Source organism: Drosophila suzukii, unplaced genomic scaffold (assembly GCF_043229965.1).
Source record: "Drosophila suzukii unplaced genomic scaffold, CBGP_Dsuzu_IsoJpt1.0 scf_7, whole genome shotgun sequence".
NCBI classification, from domain to species: domain Eukaryota; kingdom Metazoa; phylum Arthropoda; class Insecta; order Diptera; family Drosophilidae; genus Drosophila; species Drosophila suzukii.
In genome coordinates this window covers 1932248-1942529 of record NW_027255939.1, presented here as the reverse complement: position 1 = coordinate 1942529, position 10282 = coordinate 1932248, and the positions used below count along the sequence as shown (strand labels likewise).

Here is a 10282-nt window from a genome sequence, read left to right as displayed (position 1 = left end):
TGTGTTTTATTTACCATCAAACTTTTTAGTATTTTTTTTGGTATTTGGTATTTACTCCGTAAAATTTATTTTATTTAGACGGGAAAAATTCCAGCACTCCACTGCATGCATAGCATCCTCCGTCCACCATTTTTTTGGTATATTTTTAGTATTTTTCCCTCGAAATATTAAATCAAATTAAAGCAATACTCCAATATTAAATAATCAACCGATCGCATCCTCCGGCCAACAAATTTTGGTATTTTTTCTTCATTCAGAAGTTTAAATAAAGGCGAAAATATTAAAATTACTCCACCGGGGACTATATATATACACATAGTTGGTATTTTTCCCCTCGATTTATCCAAACGCAAAAAATACCAGCAAAAATATACCAAACTTGATCCCAACCATAATACATATACCAAAAGGGTTAAATATTATAGTATTACTTCTCAACGGGTGATATTCGAACTCATCACTCACTGTTCCTAATCCGTATTATTGGGTTTAATTCCGCAAAGTAACCAGGTCGGTACTTGCTTCCAATTTCTATTTCTCCGATCCACTACTTTTTTTGTCGACACCTCGTTTCACTGTTCCAGAAGTGGGCCAGGTTTCCTATTTATCCGACATAAACAAAGGCGAACAGATTCAGACCCAAATAAAGGTAATTTCTCTTTAAATGTCCGCTGGATGTGATAACAACAAGTTGTCTATTCCACCTGCCGTAGTCCCAGGCATATCCGTAGATCCGCCCACACCCGAACTAACTGCCAAGACCTCGTCGCCCCGAAAAAGGGTCACCCGTGCAAACGTCAAAATGGCACTAACACCTTCCCAGATCGCTCTAAGCAAATTTACTGAGGTCTCAGATCGGCTGAGTGAGTTTGAATCCAGAGCAAACACTCCTTCGCCGATCCCTCCTACTCTGTCCATGCTGAACATCCGCCGCGAAGAAAAACGCGCGTTATGGGACCGCATCAAGGCAGAATACGATGAATGCACCGGGTGCATAGCAGAAGCCGGAGACAGTGCAGCTGATAGTTTGCCAGTTCTCAAGGCTAAATACGGCTACTGCTATTCCGTTTACGAGAGATGTGGGGCTCAGATCGCGGATATGATAGCCCAGGCTCCCCAAGTTCAAGCTGTTCCTACCCAGACTTACATTCCCTCTGGATGTCGGCTGCCTCCGTGCGATACCGAGGTTTTCACCGGAGATTATCTGCGGTGGCCGACCTTTAGGGATCTGTTTACGGCCATTTACATAAACAATCCAAGGCTGACGCCAGTCGAAAAATTGTTTCACCTAAATGCCAAAACAAGCGGCGATGCACACACGATAGTGTCAAACTCCCCCCTTACTAACGACGGCTTTCGCTCAGCTTGGGCTAACCTAACTGAGCGTTTCGAAAACAAGCGGTTGTTAGTAAATAGCCAATTGAAAATACTTTTCAATGTGCAGTCCGTTAATCAGGAATCTGGGTCAGCTATCCGTGAACTTCAACGTACCATCCAGGGTTGCCTTACGGCTTTAGAAATGTCCGGAATTGAAACCGAAAATTGGGATTGCCTCCTAGTGTACATGTGCTCCTCCAAACTTCCTAAGCTCACGCTATCCTTGTGGGAACAGTCCCTGCACAATAAGGCAGAGATTCCGACGTGGCAGGAACTGAACTGAACTGCTTTGCACGAGGGCACCAGCTGCGTGATTGTGAGAGCACTCATAGTTGCTTTACGTGCCGCGGCCGCCATCACACCTTACTACACAGAGGCAACTCCTCCCAATCGCCTTCGAATCCCGCCCCAAGACCCAGATCAAGACCAAGTACACCAGTTGCCACCGATTCCCGGTCCACGGACTCTACAGTACAAAATTACTTCGCGACGGGGTATAGATCCGTCTTGCTGGGCACCGCCATAATTGACATATGTCACCTGCGGTCGAAATTTATAGCTCGTGCCTTGATAGATTCAGGATCAGAGGCAACCTTCATTTCTGAGCGGCTGTTCAAACTAATTAAGTTGCCTCACCAGGTAATCCGAGCCCAAGTATCAGGCTTAAACCAGACAGTATCCGCTGAATCCAAAAAGCTCTGTCAGTTTACCATCCGTTCTCCGACGAGGCCTGGCTTGCAAATAAACACGACGGCCTATGTTCTTCCTCAATTAGCTGGAAACCTTCCATCTTGTCCGATTCCGCAACAGTTTCTACGGGATCTTCCCGAACTGTCACTAGCGGATCCAAAGTTCTACGAGAGTGCACAGATAGATATTCTGGTCGGGGCCGACATACTGCCATCCATTCTCCTAAGCGGCACCCGGCCGAATATTTGTGGCTCTCTCCTCGGGCAAGAAACCATCCTAACAGGACCCGTTCCTGCTCCAAGGGAAAATCAGATTTCCGTTTTTTCCACACGAATCTCCCACACAGTTGACACGTCCCTGGATAGGCTTCTCACCAAATTTTGGGAGGTGGAGGATCTGCCAGTAAAAGTGACAAAATCTTCCGATTTGGCTTGTGAGGAAAATTTTCTTCGAACGACTACGAGAGACGATAACGGCAGGTATGTCGTAAGTCTTCCGTTTCGTGATCCTCAAAACGTAAAATCCGCCCTCGGTCACACCAGATCCTCCGCGTTGTCGCAGTTCCTAAGAACCGAGCAACGCCTGAAGAGGGACTGTCAGCTGAAAGCCAAATACGACTCCGTGATTCAAGAGTATCTCGACCTCAATCACATGAAAGAGGTCCGTCCTACCCATAATTCTGCCAGTTATTACCTTCCGCATCATGCCGTGCTCAAGCCGGAAAGTACAACCACTAAGTTACGTGTGGTTTTCAATGCCTCCAGCCCTTCAGAGAATGGGGTCAGCTTAAATGATATCCTTCATGCTGGCCCAGTCTTACAGTCCCATCTGACTTTCCAGATCCTGAAGTGGCGATATTTCCGATACGTCTACAGTGCCGATATCGAGCAAATGTATCGGCAGATATGGGTAGATCCGAAGCATTCCCCGTTCCAGCGCATTTTATTCCGCAACAGCGAGGGGCACATTCGAGATTTCGAATTACAGACGGTAACTTTTGGAGTCAATTGCGCGCCATTCCTGGCCATTCGAGTCCTGCAACAGTTGGCAACTGACGTGCAGCTCAGCTATCCAAGAGCGAGCAATGTCATTCGAAATAATATGTATGTAGACGATGTCCTTTCGGGAGCTGACTCCGCCGAGGACGCTAAGTCCATTGTTCGCGAGCTACAAAGTGCTCTAGATTCCGCGGGGTTTCCACTGAGAAAATGGACCTCCAACAACAAAGAAATATTAGCTCATATCCAAAGCGATCATCTTCTGACAGCCGACTTCCTCGAGATCGACACTGAGAGCACAGCCAAAACTCTCGGCGTACGATGGAAGGCGACGTCCGATGAGTTCTTTTTCGTCCCACCAGATTTAGCAACGGAAATCTCCCACACGAAACGACAAGTCCTTTCCCAAATTGCCAAGCTATTTGATCCAGCAGACTGGCTCGCTCCATTTGTTGTGTGTGCCAAAATCTTTATGCAAGAGATTTGGCTTCAGGATCTAGGCTGGGACGATAAACTTCCAATTGAGCTGTGCCAAAGGTGGAACAGCTTTCTCCAGAGCTATTCGGTCCTAGACCAGGTCAGAATACCCAGATGGGTTTCCTTCCGTCCAGAGTTCCGCGTAGAGCATCACGGATTCTGTGACGCCTCGCAAAAGGCATACGGTGCTGCGATCTATGTGCGCGTAGAAGTGGGCCATAAGACGATGGTGCACTTGCTCATGGCCAAGACGCGTGTGGCGCCAGTCAAAACGGTGTCCCTTCCCAGGCTGGAGTTATGTGGGGCTCTCCTTTTGTCCGAGATGGCCGAAGCCATTCTTCCAAATATGCCGAGGCTGACCTCAAAATTCCAGTGTTGGACCGATTCCACGATTGTGCTAGCATGGTTAGCAAAACCAGCGTGCCATTGGACTACGTTCGTTGCCAACAGGGTGACGAAGATCACCGAGTCCACTGAGGCGGCCAATTGGTCGCACGTTCAATCCGAACATAATCCAGCTGATTTGGCTAGTCGAGGAGTTCCCCTTCAAGAGCTGGTGGATAACCCGCTTTGGTGGCATGGACCCACTTGGCTGCAACGTCCACGCGATCATTGGCCCAGCCAGCGAACCGACCTGCCGGTGACTGAGATCGAAAAGCGTGCCGTTAAAGTCCATGTGGCGTCTATGCCGTCAGAAGATTTCCTAGATCGCTTTTCCAATTTAGATAGAGCTTTGCGGGTTCTCGCGTATGTCCATCGATTTGTCCAACGATGTCGAAGACAATCACCGCCTTCCGGGGTCCGTCTAGAGGCCCAGGACGTTGCCGCCGCGGAAGAACTCATGACGATTTGCACTCAGCGCAGGTATTTTTCTGAAGAATACCGCTGCTTGAGTCAGAAGCGTCCTGTGCCCGCGGCGAGTTCGATTCTCTCCCTGAACCCCTTTCTAGATAAGAAAGGGGTAATCAGGGCATGCGGCCGCGTAACGGCCTACGACAGTTTGCGGTATGATGAACGACATCCGATAATCCTGCCGTACGAATGTGCACTCTCGCGGCTTCTGGTCAAATTCACGCATCTCATTACGTTACATGGTGGCAACCAGTTAGTGGTGCGTCTCAGATACTGGGTTCCGAGAATAAAGAACTTGGTGAAGGCAGTGGTTAACTCCTGCAAGGTCTGCGTTATCCACAAAAAGAGATTGCAAGTCCAGATGATGGGAAGTTTTCCGAAAGAGCGAGTGTCCTTTTCCCGCCCGTTCACTTACACAGGGATGGACTACGCCGGCCCGTTTGACATAAAAAATTATACCGGAAGAGCTTGTCTCATTACGAAAGGGTATGTGTTGGTTTTCGTTTGTTTTTCTACAAAGGCCATCCATCTAGAGCCTACATCCGACTTAACGACAGAAAAGTTTCTTGCCGCTTTCGCTCGTTTCGTCTCTAGAAGAGGGTGTCCGACGAAGGTCTTTCCATTGTCGGATTGGACTTGGCGAGGACACCCTCTTCTTGAGACTTCCTGCAAGCCGTTAAGGAGTCTGTGACCGATGCCTATAGTCATCAGCAGCTCACCTGGCAATTCATTCCTCCTGGGGCACCCCATATGGGAGGCCTATGGGAAGCTGGTGTCAAGAGCTTCAAGACCTTATTTTACAAGTCCACCGCTACACGGAAGTACACCTTTGAAGAGCTGTCCACCCTCCTAGCGAGGGTGTCTGAATTCCAGACCGCTATCTCCCATGTCCGAGGATCCAACTGATCTCTTAGCGTTGACACCAGGGCACTTTCTTGTTGGTGGACCTCTTCTATCCATAGTGGAACCTGAAGTAAAGGGCGAATCCAAGTCCATTCTGAACCGGTGGCAGCACTTAAAGTCTCTCCATCAACAATTCCGCACTCGATGGAAGGATGAGTACCTTAAGGAGCTCCACAAGCGCAACAAGTGGCAAGTCCCCACAGAAAATCTGCGTGTGGGCGATCTGGTCGTCATTAAGGATGACAATTTGCCCTCAAATGAGTGGCGACTCGGAAGAATAGACTCCGTTTTTCCGAGAGCCGATGGTAATGTCCGCGTAGTCGACATTCGTACGACACGCGGCATTGTCAAACGTCCAGTGACCAAGGTGGTTCTTCTTCCAAGAGAGCCGCCCAAAACTACCTCGTAACGAGCCGCGTTTCTTACACACCTTAGTCCGTAGCCATTATCCACGTTAGTGTTAATCAGCCCTGTTTGTTTCTTCCTTATCCACACTCTAAACAGGAAAATGGCTCCCCGTCCGCGTAGCGCTCAGGCTCTGGATAGCAGACGTACTCGGGGTACTCAGTCCTACCGATGCCGAGTCTGCCGCGGAATCCATCCTCTTCGGAAGTGTCAGAGGTTCCTAAAGCTGAGCGCAGAGAAGCGGCTGCGGGCAGTGCTTATTAACAAGTACTGCGCGAACTGTCTCGCACACGAGAACTCCACTGGGAGCTGTCGTAGCGGTGACCGGTGCAGAACGTGCAACCGGAATCATCACACGCTGCTGCACATGCATGACCTTGTTTCCCGGAAAAAGTCCGGCTCCAAGCAAAAGTCCCTCGCCGGCAAGATCCGCCAACTCGCCAAACGCCTGCTCCTCCACCCCGCTCAGCATCCTCGACACCAGCTCCGTCGCTCGCCGCACTTCTCCAGCGTCATAGCGTTAATGTCCTCCCGACTGCTGTGGTGATCGTCGAGACCGGAGAGAAGAAGTTCGACACCGCCGCACTCATCGATCCGTGCACCCCGACAAGCTCCATCGATGCATCCCTGGCCGCCGCGTTGCGTTTGCCGACAACGAACGTGGGCGACGAGAGCATATGCACGGCGACGATTCGTTCGAAGGTCGACGAGGCCGTCAAGCTGGAGGTGGTCCTCAAGATCGAGCCGAACGTGCGCATCCGCACTCCCATCCGTGCGCTCAGTGAGAGCGTCGTCCAAAAATTTAAGGAGCTACCGCTCGCGGATGAGGTTTTCCACCGGCCAGCCACGATTTCATTGATCCTGACGCGGACGTCTACCCGAAGGTGATAAAGCCGGGCTTCCACATGGTCGACGAGGGACTGCCAGTAGAACAGAAGACGGTGTTCGGGTGGATCGTCTCCGGCGCCTGTACGCAGGCTTGAGGCGTAGGCGGCTGGCCGAAGTTCCGTCTCCGTTATTTTTTGCAACGCTAGCGATTGCAAGGGGGGCGGAATGTTCAGGCCCACTGTCCGGCGAATCTGGACTGGCCTCGCTATCCAGCTGCACCAGCTGCACCGCTCTACCGCTCTCCCGCTCTCCCGCGCTCCCGCTCTCCTGCGCTGTTCCTAGCTCCCTCCATGAAGTCTCCGCTGCGCTTTGGAGCGCAGAGCGGAGCTTAGACTAAGTCAGTTCGATTTCTGAAGTTCAATTGAATAAACCGCGGTCGTACCCCCGCCTACTTTTACCCAGTTAACTTTTGTGCACATTTATTTTCGATTAAGGGGCAAACGCGTTCGAGTGGTTTCTCCCCTACAGCTTCCGCAGCACCAGCAGCAAGCGCACCAGCAGCAAGCCACCGAAGCCCAACGAAGCAGCCCGCCGACGCCGCCAGTTTTCCCGCCGTCGCCTCCCCCGCCATTCCACCAGCGCCACCACGGTACCCCGCTACCCCCCGGCGTACAAGCACAAAGTAAAACCTTTGCGGAATCTGTTGCCCCAGGAAGTTTATTTGCTCGCCAAGTTATAGACTTAAATATTGTAGAAATCATTCTGCTTTTTCCCACTCCGGCCCCTCCACCACATATTCATAAAATGTATTTTTGGCTGCAACATTATACATTACGTTGGCGTAGTCCTGGCGTTGCTTAAAGTTGAGAGACCGGGTAAGCGAACAAAGGTTATCGTCAGATACCATCGGAGGAAGTCTTATAAGAGGAAGTTCGCCATTTGAATCATTTTTATCTTGGAGTACATTTACGTTTTGGCCGACGTCGGGTACTGTCAAAGCCCTGAACTCTTCATCAAGGTATTGAGAGGCTGGCCCTTTGGGGAAGGGGCCCTTTTCTTCTCTATACACATTTTGCAGATCTTGAAGAACTCTCTCTAACTCCATGTCGTTAAACACATCATTCTGCTCTTTATTGCGTTTAAAAATTTAAAAATTATTTCTAAATGTGCTTTCATTGTCGTTTGAAATGAGTTCCGTCTCGTCACTTCTCCATGGGAAAAAGAGCATTACGTGCCCTAAGAATTAGGGCATGATTACGTCTTTTTACCCTACCAGTCCCATCCAGCATTTGGTAACTTTGTGCAGCAACGTTATTTTCCTTATCTGCATTAAAGTCGATTGGTTCGTCATATTCTTCGTTTGACTGTTCTGATCGTGCATTTAGCTTGGAGAATTTGAACCAAGCCGCAAATTCCGCAAGACATGACGACTATAGTTGTTCATGTCTTTGCACGTATCGATCAAGTAAGTTTCGCTCAAAAATATCTGTTGAGTTTGCGGGAAGCTGTTCTAATTCTCTGTTAGATCGGACTATCCGGACCCTTTTATCTGGATGGCAAGTGTTAATAAAAACATTCCTTTAACTAGCCTCAGACAAGTGTAAACCTAAAATGTTGAATGCAGCTTCTTGGGCAGATATTTAAATATTTCTTTATATTCTTCAACGTTGGATTCGTTTTCTTCAAATGAATACAAAACCAGAGTTTCATGCATTGGTGGGTATGGCATATTAAAACGGCAGAATTGTTGTCCTTGCAGTTCCCTTAAACATGAAGCACTGTGCTTATGGCGCTGATATTGAATTACTTCATGATTTTCAGGATCGTCACCGCTGGTATTAATGAAACGATCAATAAAGCGGGTGACCTCTTCGGCGTTATCGGGTCCTTCTAGCTTTGGGGCACCAGAAAACCAATACATAAAATGAGTGCGGCGATCCTCTGTGCTGGAACTCGATCCTCCAATAATAATGGACGAGTCTTAACTCACCAAATATATCAGAGCTTTTAAATAATTTCATTAATTGCCGGAACCTGTAGTCGAAGTACCGGGAGCACGTTACTGGGTCAGATCGAATTAATCTAGCTTTTTCGGCGCTAGAAAGAGCTGCTGCCTCTTCCTCAGAAATGTCTCTGCTATCCAACAAAAGAGATAGAATAACTAAGAGTTCGTTCCATTTAGATTCAGCAGCAGAGAGGGTTAGGAAGAATGTAGGCAGCCCGAATTGTCTAATCATGGCTATAACTTTCTTTTTTCTGCCTCCCAGTGTGCTGTAGCTGAACGAAGGCCTTTTAGAATGTGAAATCCATCGTCATGTTGTACAAGACTGTCAACAAATGAATTATCCCTCACACTTGCAGCAGTTACTGCACCTGATTTTTTTCGTAGGGCAATGGAAATAGAACTTTGAATTCGTTGCATTTCATAAAATTGGAACATATAAAGGACTTTGGGCATTACTGCACAACGACGGTCGTAAAAGCGAATTTGCGATCTTGCTTTTTTTGCATAGGTCGAATTCCCCTTAAATATTTCGCCGCAAGAAATAGTTGGGAAGGAAAGTTCTTCAGCGTCGTCGTCAAGGGTTAAATTTGTTGGAATTCGGCCTTCTCCGGGAGCCATAGCAATACGCTGAAGTCCAATACCATTGTTTTCTAATAGGGTTTCATGACCTCCGGGACTTAAATCACCTTCTTGCTCGTCACTTGATTGAGAATGAGAATGTTGACGAAAGAGCTCTTCTACGACTTCTCGGTCAGATTCATCTGCGATGAAAGGTATCCCTTTTCGGCTCCCATTTGATTCAGCCAATCACCGCCAAAGGAAATGTTGTGCTTTCTGTAGAGCTCAGTGTTAACCAAGTATCGCACAGCTTGAATAACCCGTGCGGGTCGAATAGTTTCCGTCATGAAATTTGGGAATATTCTAACTTTCTTTTTAAATGAACCTGGATTACATGGGTCAAATCAAAGGGAGTACGCTAACAGTATCAGGTACTGAAATTGGATCATTGACTACAGCGCCTCTTATTCCGCACTGCCTTTCATATCCAAGGGATATAATGCGCATGAAGGGAATTCGAGGAGAAATAAGGCCCTCCTCCTCCACAGCACATACATAATGTTACGAAGATATTGTTCCCTTGCCGTAGCTCGACTCCTCCGTCGCTGGCGTTCCCGTTGATCCTCTCGTTCATCCTCCGAAAGCTGTGCTCTTGCAGCAATATTGCGCTGTGTCTGTCTGGAAGATTCCGCCTGTCGATTTTTTGAACTCGACCTGTATGTGAGAAGTCGCTCGTCAGCCATTTCCTGAACTTGTAGATCCTGAAATCTTTGCTGAAGTCTTGTGTTCCGATGATGCACTGTGTTGGTCCTTTGCTCCTGTGTCCTAGTGATCATATGAGCTGCTGCGTCCCGATTTCGTCCTCGGTTTTCCACGATCGATCTCCACGTAGCATGATCAGCAGTGTTTCGCGACTGCTCTCGTCGTCGCTCCTCGGAATCCGACCTGGCGCTTGGGTGCGCTTCAGCGTCCCGTGTGCGCTCGAGTCCTCGATTTTCCTCGATCGCTCTCCAGGTAGCGCGATTGTCAGTGTTCCTCAATCGTTCGCTGGCTCGAATTCTTTCGCTTCTCCTTCTTTAGACAAATACTTACCAAAAGAAAAAAGTATAATAATACTTTATTATTTTGATACACACTTTTTTCACTATTCACCTTATACTTTTTGTGAATTTTTAATCACTTTTCACCT

At 48.3% G+C, this 10282-nt stretch overlaps 1 pseudogene; it reads left to right on the top strand.

Moving 5' to 3' along the window:
• The first annotated feature begins 447 nt into the window (after positions 1-447).
• LOC139355061 (uncharacterized) lies at positions 448-5233 on the top strand (annotated as a pseudogene).
• Positions 5234-10282: the final 5049 nt, after the last annotated feature.